The following is an 8,116-nucleotide window of genomic DNA, read 5'->3' as shown; positions in this document are numbered from 1 at the left end:
CTAGCTATCGAGCCTCGCCAAGACCCCGCGCACCTAGCCATGTAGCTAGTTGAACAAAAAGCCCCCGCCTTGCCTTGTTTTGCCATAGCCACAAGCTCACTAGAGCTCTACCACACACCTCACCATGGTGCGGACTCCGCCATGTCCTTTGGTCGCCGCCAGTGCATCGAATGGATTCCTCGTGACCCCAATTGAAGGAAAGGAGCCACCTTTGGCCCCAAATACAGCCGTAGACACCTCGCTGTCGTTCGCTGCCATCACCATGCCATTGCCGCAGTAGCTAGCCTTGGTTGAGCCCCCACAGACGCGTCTAGAGTCATAGTCGTGTTCACTAGAGTGCAAGGGAGCCGGTGAAGCTCACTGGAGCCTTTCTGACGCATGGTGGAGCCCCACCGTCGACCCTACGCCACTGCTATCAATCATGGAGCCTACGCCGAGTGCTTAAGCCACCAAGGTGTCGCCTTTAGCCCACTGGTGAACTTGTCATGAGCCCGCAAAGCCATAGAGCCCTCTAGCAGCCCCGCTGAGCCACCACAACACGAGAACGGGCGAGCTCGCCATTGGCGAGGAGCTCCGTCATGAGGTAGAGAGAAGAGGGAGCCACCGTGCCTAAGTCGCTCAGTGCACTCGGTGCTCCATGAGCCGAAGGGAGGGGATGGAGAGATGGATGCGGTCTACCGTGGACCAAGCCTGTGGACTATAGACCCGCACGCCTGAGTCCATCATGAGCTAGCCCCATGGATGTGAATCTATTAGGAGCCTAGCTAGGCCACGTGGCTAGCCCCATGCCTGACATGTGTTCTAGGCCCGGCCCAAGCCAGCCCAAAATCTAACCCGCTAGGCCTAGCCTAAGCCCAGTCAAACATTGACCGTTGATCGAGACTATTAACCCGGTCCCACCTATCTGTCTCTATCGAGCCACAAGCTAATCAGGAGGCGCCATGTGTCAGCTCCTGATTTTTCCATTTCTTTTTCTTTTTCAAATATGATTTAAATTTAGGAAATTCATAGAAAATTCATACGACTTCAGAAAAATATGAAACAAGAGTCCAATTTTTTCTAAAAATGAGCTCTGCATCATAGGCTTATGTTTGAGTGCATTTGGATCTTTTGAATTTCCCTCGCTTCTTTGTGATCATCTATAGGAGTCACTTATTGCGGCTATATGTCTTGTTTAATAGATCTGGAGGAGCCATAGACTGAGATGCATGACCTCGACTACACTGAGGAGCTTGGAGACGACCTATCAGGTGTCACGTTCCACCCAACCTCATAGAATCCTGTTAGACATGCTACAATATAGATGCTAGTGCTTTACTTTTCTGCAAATGATCTGTGATAGGTTGCATGGTAGAATTGCTTGTGAGCCATTACCTTGTCACAACCTATACCCCTGTACACCTGTTGTTAGGCTAGATGCTCTCTTACTTACTTGCTACTGCTTCTACTATGCATTACATCTGTGATATGATGCTTGGTGGAGGATTGTTTGTGAGTGGTTATGGCACTTGGTGCCGATAATGTGGTAACAACCGGGGAGATCTTAGTGTGCATCTTGGTTGTGTGGTGAGGGTTGAGTTGATCGGGCAGGATCTTACGATGAGTCATTGGACTAGTCTTGCCAGGGGGGGCGTGACCTACGCATCCCCTACGAGAGGTACCTATGGTGGGTGCATGTGAGATGAGGTGATCCTGGGGTGGAGTGTCTTTATGAGATGAAGCCCAGGATGGAGGTGCCTTCATGGCATAGGGTGTTGGTTATTTCTTTGAGAAGATATCTTGTCTGGTCCCCCTAAGGACTGGCATGTCAAGAGAATCAAATCATAGGACCCTATGTGAATGCCACTCATTCCTGAATGGGCGAGGGACAGATGTTGACCAGCTAGGACGGTGCCACAACTACTAGGTTGGAAGTGGATAGTGTAGGGAGGTACGTGCGTGTGGTCCACACCCTCCTAACACAGCTTGGTGACCTTTAGGGTCTAGTACTATGTCTCATAGTCTCAGCATTTTGGTGGACTCCGAGGTGGTCTAGGGCTAAGTGGTAGGGTGGCATCGCATCGGTTGGAAGGTAGCCCAGTATCAGCCTTGGTGGGGCACCGCTGATGATGGTGATCTTGTGGTTCAAGGTGTACACGCTCTGCAGCCTACTCTTCCGTTGATTAGTGAGTGGAGTCTTTTCTTCTCCCCCCTTGGGTTCTTGTGTTGGATTCCAGCTTTAGCCAATGAGGCAAGGCATAAGAGGGAGTCTATAATAGAACCGACCAATTTATAAGAGCACAAGTACAAAAGCAATCACCAGTAGTGATCGAACCATCATACTTGAACCCATATAAACCCAGGTAGTCAACTGAAACCACGAAGGATTTCAAACCAACTTGCATACAACCAAGATCATAGTAATTCAACATAACAAGCCACATGTTACATCCATTTCACAAGTAGTTCATGAGTAACTCATACATCAGAGTTCACATAGTTATTACAAAATGAGTTCACAAATAGCGTAAGCAAAGTAGTTTGAGACCCTCACACACACTTAGTTCAAATACAAGCCAGTTCCATAGTCATATCTAGCAAAAGCAACATGATAAGATAACATAGATGATCATGCCCATGATCTAGTCTTCATCCCCCATAGGGTGGAGACAATACTTGCAGTAGCCATTATAAAGCATGTTATCTACAACAAGGGGGAATAAACCCTAAGTACGAGAATGTACTTAGCTAGACTTACCCGTCATAAACCAAAAATAAATGACACTAAGGAGTATGCAAGGCTTTCTCGGTGGATCTTGCTTGACAACCATTTTGCATAAACGCTTTAATGATATAAGAGCATAATTTAAATTATGAGTAAGTAGCAGGTTATTGATATTAACCTGTCAACTAGATTAGCACCTGTACTAGAGCAAGCAATTGATTAACTCCAAACATTAGTAACCAGATCCGGTATAATGTTGTATCATCATCATCATTGATTTAACCATCAAGTTCCATTAAGTGCATCTACGTTGCCGCTGCTCAGACAAGTTCTCACTATCTGGGAGAGACGGCGATTCAAATCGATTCCTATCTAGCTGGAGGGGTATTCCTAACACAAACCCTGGCATACTGCGTAAAGGCAGCCTTAGGTCACCTTTGGTACAACTCAGGAATCGTGGTTTCGAGCAGCGCCGCACCCTCAGGGAGTCCACTCTGCCAGGTGGTCAATCTCACCTAGGACTTATGCCAATGGCTCCCCGCACATCCTTACTACCGCCAGGGTGCACACTTTCACTTCCCATTCTTTCGGCCTGAGTTGAGCTACTTGGCTTCGCGGTCGAAACGAGTTATCCTGGCCAACTAAGTGATAGGCATGCGTTCAACATGACATGAGGACGTACAACGAATTGGTCCTTAACTAACATAGATGGGGATAGATCCATACCCAAGACCTCCTTTCCTTGTTGCTTCTCTATCGACATCCCGCCCGGTCACAATTCATTATTAACACATGGTTATCTTCTACGATAGCAAATATAGCCAACCATGATCAGACATCATCCTAACTTACAGGTGACAAGAAATCACCTGACTTTTACCGGTCTAAGCGAGGCTAAGCTTTGATTCGCTCCTAGACCTAAATACGATTCAGGGTATGTTTATTGGACAAGGAATAGATATATATGCAACAAGTGTTTGCATCCAATTCCTATCACTGAATGCATCACAAATAAAGATACTCAAAGTAACCATTTTCAAAACATAGGAGACTTAGAATGCTCTAGGGCTTGCCTTTCAGAAAAGATGAAGGTTGGTGATAGGGACACTCAAGAACTTCTTCGTTGGCTCCTTCGGGGGCCTGCACCTCCTGCTCCTGAGCTTGCTGCTGCTCCTCCAGAAGTACTTGCTCGAATTCCAGAAGCGTGACTCCCTCCGAAACACCTATTGCATGCATATGCATAGTATAAGAATCATGCATGCATAAGAGATGGAAGTTGATGATGAAATCTACAGCCATGTATAGATGGACGCATGAAAGACACGATGATACAAGATTAACATCTATTTTACCGAGTAGGTGCATATCTCTTTTAGAAAACAAGAACGGCACACTCACCAAGCTCTAATAACCTAAGATAAAGTCATTCATCTTCAGTAAGAGGTCTAGCACCTGCAACTAATAAGTTATTTTAATTAGCCTAGCATCTAACTCATCACATCGACTCATATCAAGCAAACAAGTTATTCACTGCAATCACAGTTTTCAGGCTGCAAACAGCAGCTACAAGTTTGATCCATAATTGAAGTTCTACAGGTCCAAATGTCATTATTTAAGACTTTCTGGAAATCCTATAAAATTCTCTACAACTTTTGTTTAATCACCAAAGTCTAATTCAAACTCAAACTAGGTCAAACAGACTGATCTTACAAAACTGTCTGTGGATTCCAGAGAGCAGGTAGTTGGGAGTGCTGTCTTCCAACTGATATAACTCTCAAACTACTAGGCCAAATGCCTTAAAATTTTGACACAAGCTAGATAAACAAGTTTCCTACAACTTTGTTATTGACCAAATTCACAGCAAACATCAAATTCACCAGTTAATTTGCTTAACTCTAAAATTTGTCTAGAAAGTCACTATAAATGAATTATAGTGAAAATAATATTTCATTACATACAAGAATAGTACTATGAGTACTATCAATGCTACCAACAATTAACATACATCAAATGAATGTAAGAAAATATAGTGGCCATTCCTAAATAAATTATTTTCATGCCTTTATTAATTTATTTAGATAATTAGGTTAAATAATAAACCTATATCCAAAGTGTACAAAAAATTCTACAAAAATTAAAGTGGCTTATACATGTCCCCAGTAGACTACTATATAAAGTTCACATCATTTGAATAAACATAACATCCTACACAAAAATGACAAGCCAGCAGGGCTTAAAATAGCATAAATAGGAAACCCTAGTGAAAAGTGTCAAGCAACAAATTTTATATTTTTCTTAGGTTCATCATAACACCATAACACTGTACACAAAGTTTCATGCTCACTAGATACATATTTTTGCCATGAAAAATAGCACAAGAATCTAGTATTTATTTAAGATAAATAGTAAACTCATATTTCCAGCAAGATCACAGTGCCACCAATATTTTCCCCATGTAGTACATAATAATACAAGACTAACAAACTTGGGATCACATTTTTAGCACTTTCCTAGCTCAAGTTATAGATTTAACAAAAGTGAAACCATTTAAAAGCGCTTATTAAACTCTATTTTATTCACCTAGAAAAATATAGGAAATAGTGTGTTACATATTTTTTATCAAATACTACACTTTATGTGGAACCCAACAAAATTTGGTTCACACAAATAGGATACTCCTTGCCCTAGATATATTTTTTCAAATTTGCATGTAAATCAGGAAATAAATGAACTATCCTTTCACTCAATAGACGCTGACAGCTGGGGCCCTCCAATTAGTCAGACCCAAGTGTCAGTGAAACAAAAATAGAGGAGCGCACTGCTTCGACGTGGCTCGGCCGGAGTTCGCCGGCAGTGACCCTCTCTGGCGATAGAACCGACACAACATTGATCCCAATGACCTCCCACATCGATTGAGCTACCTAATTGAACCTATTGCCGGAGCTACGCACGACGGTGGTGTCAATGGCGGCATGATGGCGTGGATCGATGGTGAGATGCCAGAGGCAATCATGATGACTCGATCTAGGGCTCGGCCAAGCTTCAACAAACTACGGCAAACCTATTGCGCACTCTATAGTGGCACACGGTGGTCAGAGGTGACTGGGCCACGACGACGTACCATGGCGGTGAAACATCGGCAATGTCGTGCGCGGCGAGATGGCTTACCGAGCGCTCCTAGCTAGCAAATGTGGGCGCGGTGGTGCAATGGGAGTACAATGGAGCTATTGAAGTGGCGGAGGAATGACAAGATGCGTCCTAGCGCCGACAATGGCAACAGCAAAGCTGTGCAGAGTTGCGGTCGCGGCGGGTGGGCGAAGGAGAAACAGAAAATGGTAATGCGAGTGCGGGAAGGGAGTGGGCGAGTGCGGGCGTGATGTGAAGCACTAAGGCTCGACGCCGCCCAACGGTTTAGGACACCAGTGATGCGTGGCGTACACGCGACGTTCAAACGCTGCCACGGTCGGCCACTATAGAACGCTATCAGAGCCCGCGATCAGAGCCTGACATCGCTAATTGGCATCGTCCATGCTCCTAATCCATGAAACATTAGCGCAAATGATGTAAACAAAAGTTGTAGCCCTTCATACTAGCTATAATTCCTATTAAAGGACCATAGTCTAATTCACAAAGAATCATGAGTAAAATCAAGCCAAAGTCAGCTCCATCAAACTATAAATGTAGTCAACACTTAGAAAATTTTCTAAGTGCTAAATCAGCACCCAAATCTGACTTGTGGGCCATGTTTGGGACTGTTCCACACATTTTCATGACTTGACCTCTAAACAAATTTTGTTCCATATATAATTTTCTACACCTTTGCTTTAGGTTCCTTAGGCATGCAAATACTCTATGGCACTGTTCTAGTTCAGTCAAACAAAAGCACTCAAGAGGAGCACCTAGTCAAACCAAACCCTAGAAGCATAATTAGGCAAAGTCATTAACATGAACATTGTTCCATTAGACATCCTAAGTGTAGCTAAGGTATTTTAGTTACAAACATCAATCACTTGCACTCAATCACACATGATCATAAAGCATACATACAATGAAACTTAAAAGAACATGTTTCATTGCAATGTTTCATATAGAAATGCTTATGCATAAATGAATGATGCTTATGTTATGCAATGCAAGTGCAATTATGCAAGCCTAACACCTAGGGTGTTACACAGTCATCCTTGTCACCTAGAGAGTGTGAGAGTGGTGAGATGTGTGTGATGGGATGGGAGAACGTGTGGCTGAGATGGGTTAAAACTTGATGAGTTACTACTAAAACTTTACATACTCACATAGGAAACTACAACCACAAATAGGTCTTTTGCTCTACCCTTGCATTCCACTACCACAAAGTAAACACAAAGCATAGGGTGGGAGCTAGTGGCCAGTACAAATCATACTAATAATTGTTTGGCAGGTTTTGAGTCTGAGTACGACTACTAGGGAGATGGTTGGGAGGAATAGAGGTCTTATTCCTATGCTCAAGTTTGGTTCATGAAGATGGAGTCGACACCCACTGCCATTCTACTTGATGCTATTCTAGTTGCTGCATGCTCTGAGTGATTCCACCAAATGGCGATGTAATAATGAATAAACTTTGCTATTTGTACTCTCTTTAAGACAAGTATTTGATGTATGACTGTGATATTGACTGTTATTGGATAATGTGATGGAATGATCGCCTAGGACTATCACGTTATACTTCATATCTGTGGATTTGTCTTCACAGAAATTGAGAAAGTTTTAGTTGGTATTAGAGCCATACTTGACCCTAGGACGAGACCCATAGGTTTGGACGATTGAATTAGGAGTGGAACTTGTCTTTTTCAGTTGTATGTATCGACCTTGCATATTTTTATGCATGGCTTACCTCTTTTTCTAATCTACTAATCCCCTTTTATGGATCAATTTGCATATGCCACCCATAGTTGAGCTTCCTGTCGATGGTCTGAGCTATAGAGGTTTCGTTTAGATGCTCTATGACCCCTTGAGGAGCTTTGCGTCCCTACCAAGTAGATCAAGTATGTCTATCATGGCAAGCCAGGAGCCAATGGACTATAGGGCCACATTGTCATCCACCTCAAGGTCCCCATGAGTGAGACTCTATCAGAGCTACATGCCTTCTAGGAGCTCGAGGTGGAGACTGCCATCAAGGCTTGTGTCTAGTCTGTTTCACATTTGGCCCTTCGCCGCGTGATGCGTGATGCACATGAGCACCTCAAGAGAGGACCATACCATATGCTTCCCTGAGCCTTGGACCTCACCTAGAGTACTAGGAGGCAGGTGATGGCCGCTAAGCAGACTATCTATGCTGAGGAGGGCCCTTGCCTTCAGGTGTCCGGACAATACATCCTTTGCTAGGATAGGTACATCATGGAGGTCGAGTCGCAGAACCATCATTATTGGGACCGT

Source organism: Miscanthus floridulus, chromosome 11, assembly GCF_019320115.1.
Source record: "Miscanthus floridulus cultivar M001 chromosome 11, ASM1932011v1, whole genome shotgun sequence".
In the NCBI taxonomy this organism is placed as follows: domain Eukaryota; kingdom Viridiplantae; phylum Streptophyta; class Magnoliopsida; order Poales; family Poaceae; genus Miscanthus; species Miscanthus floridulus.
This window is presented reverse-complemented; position numbering follows the sequence as displayed.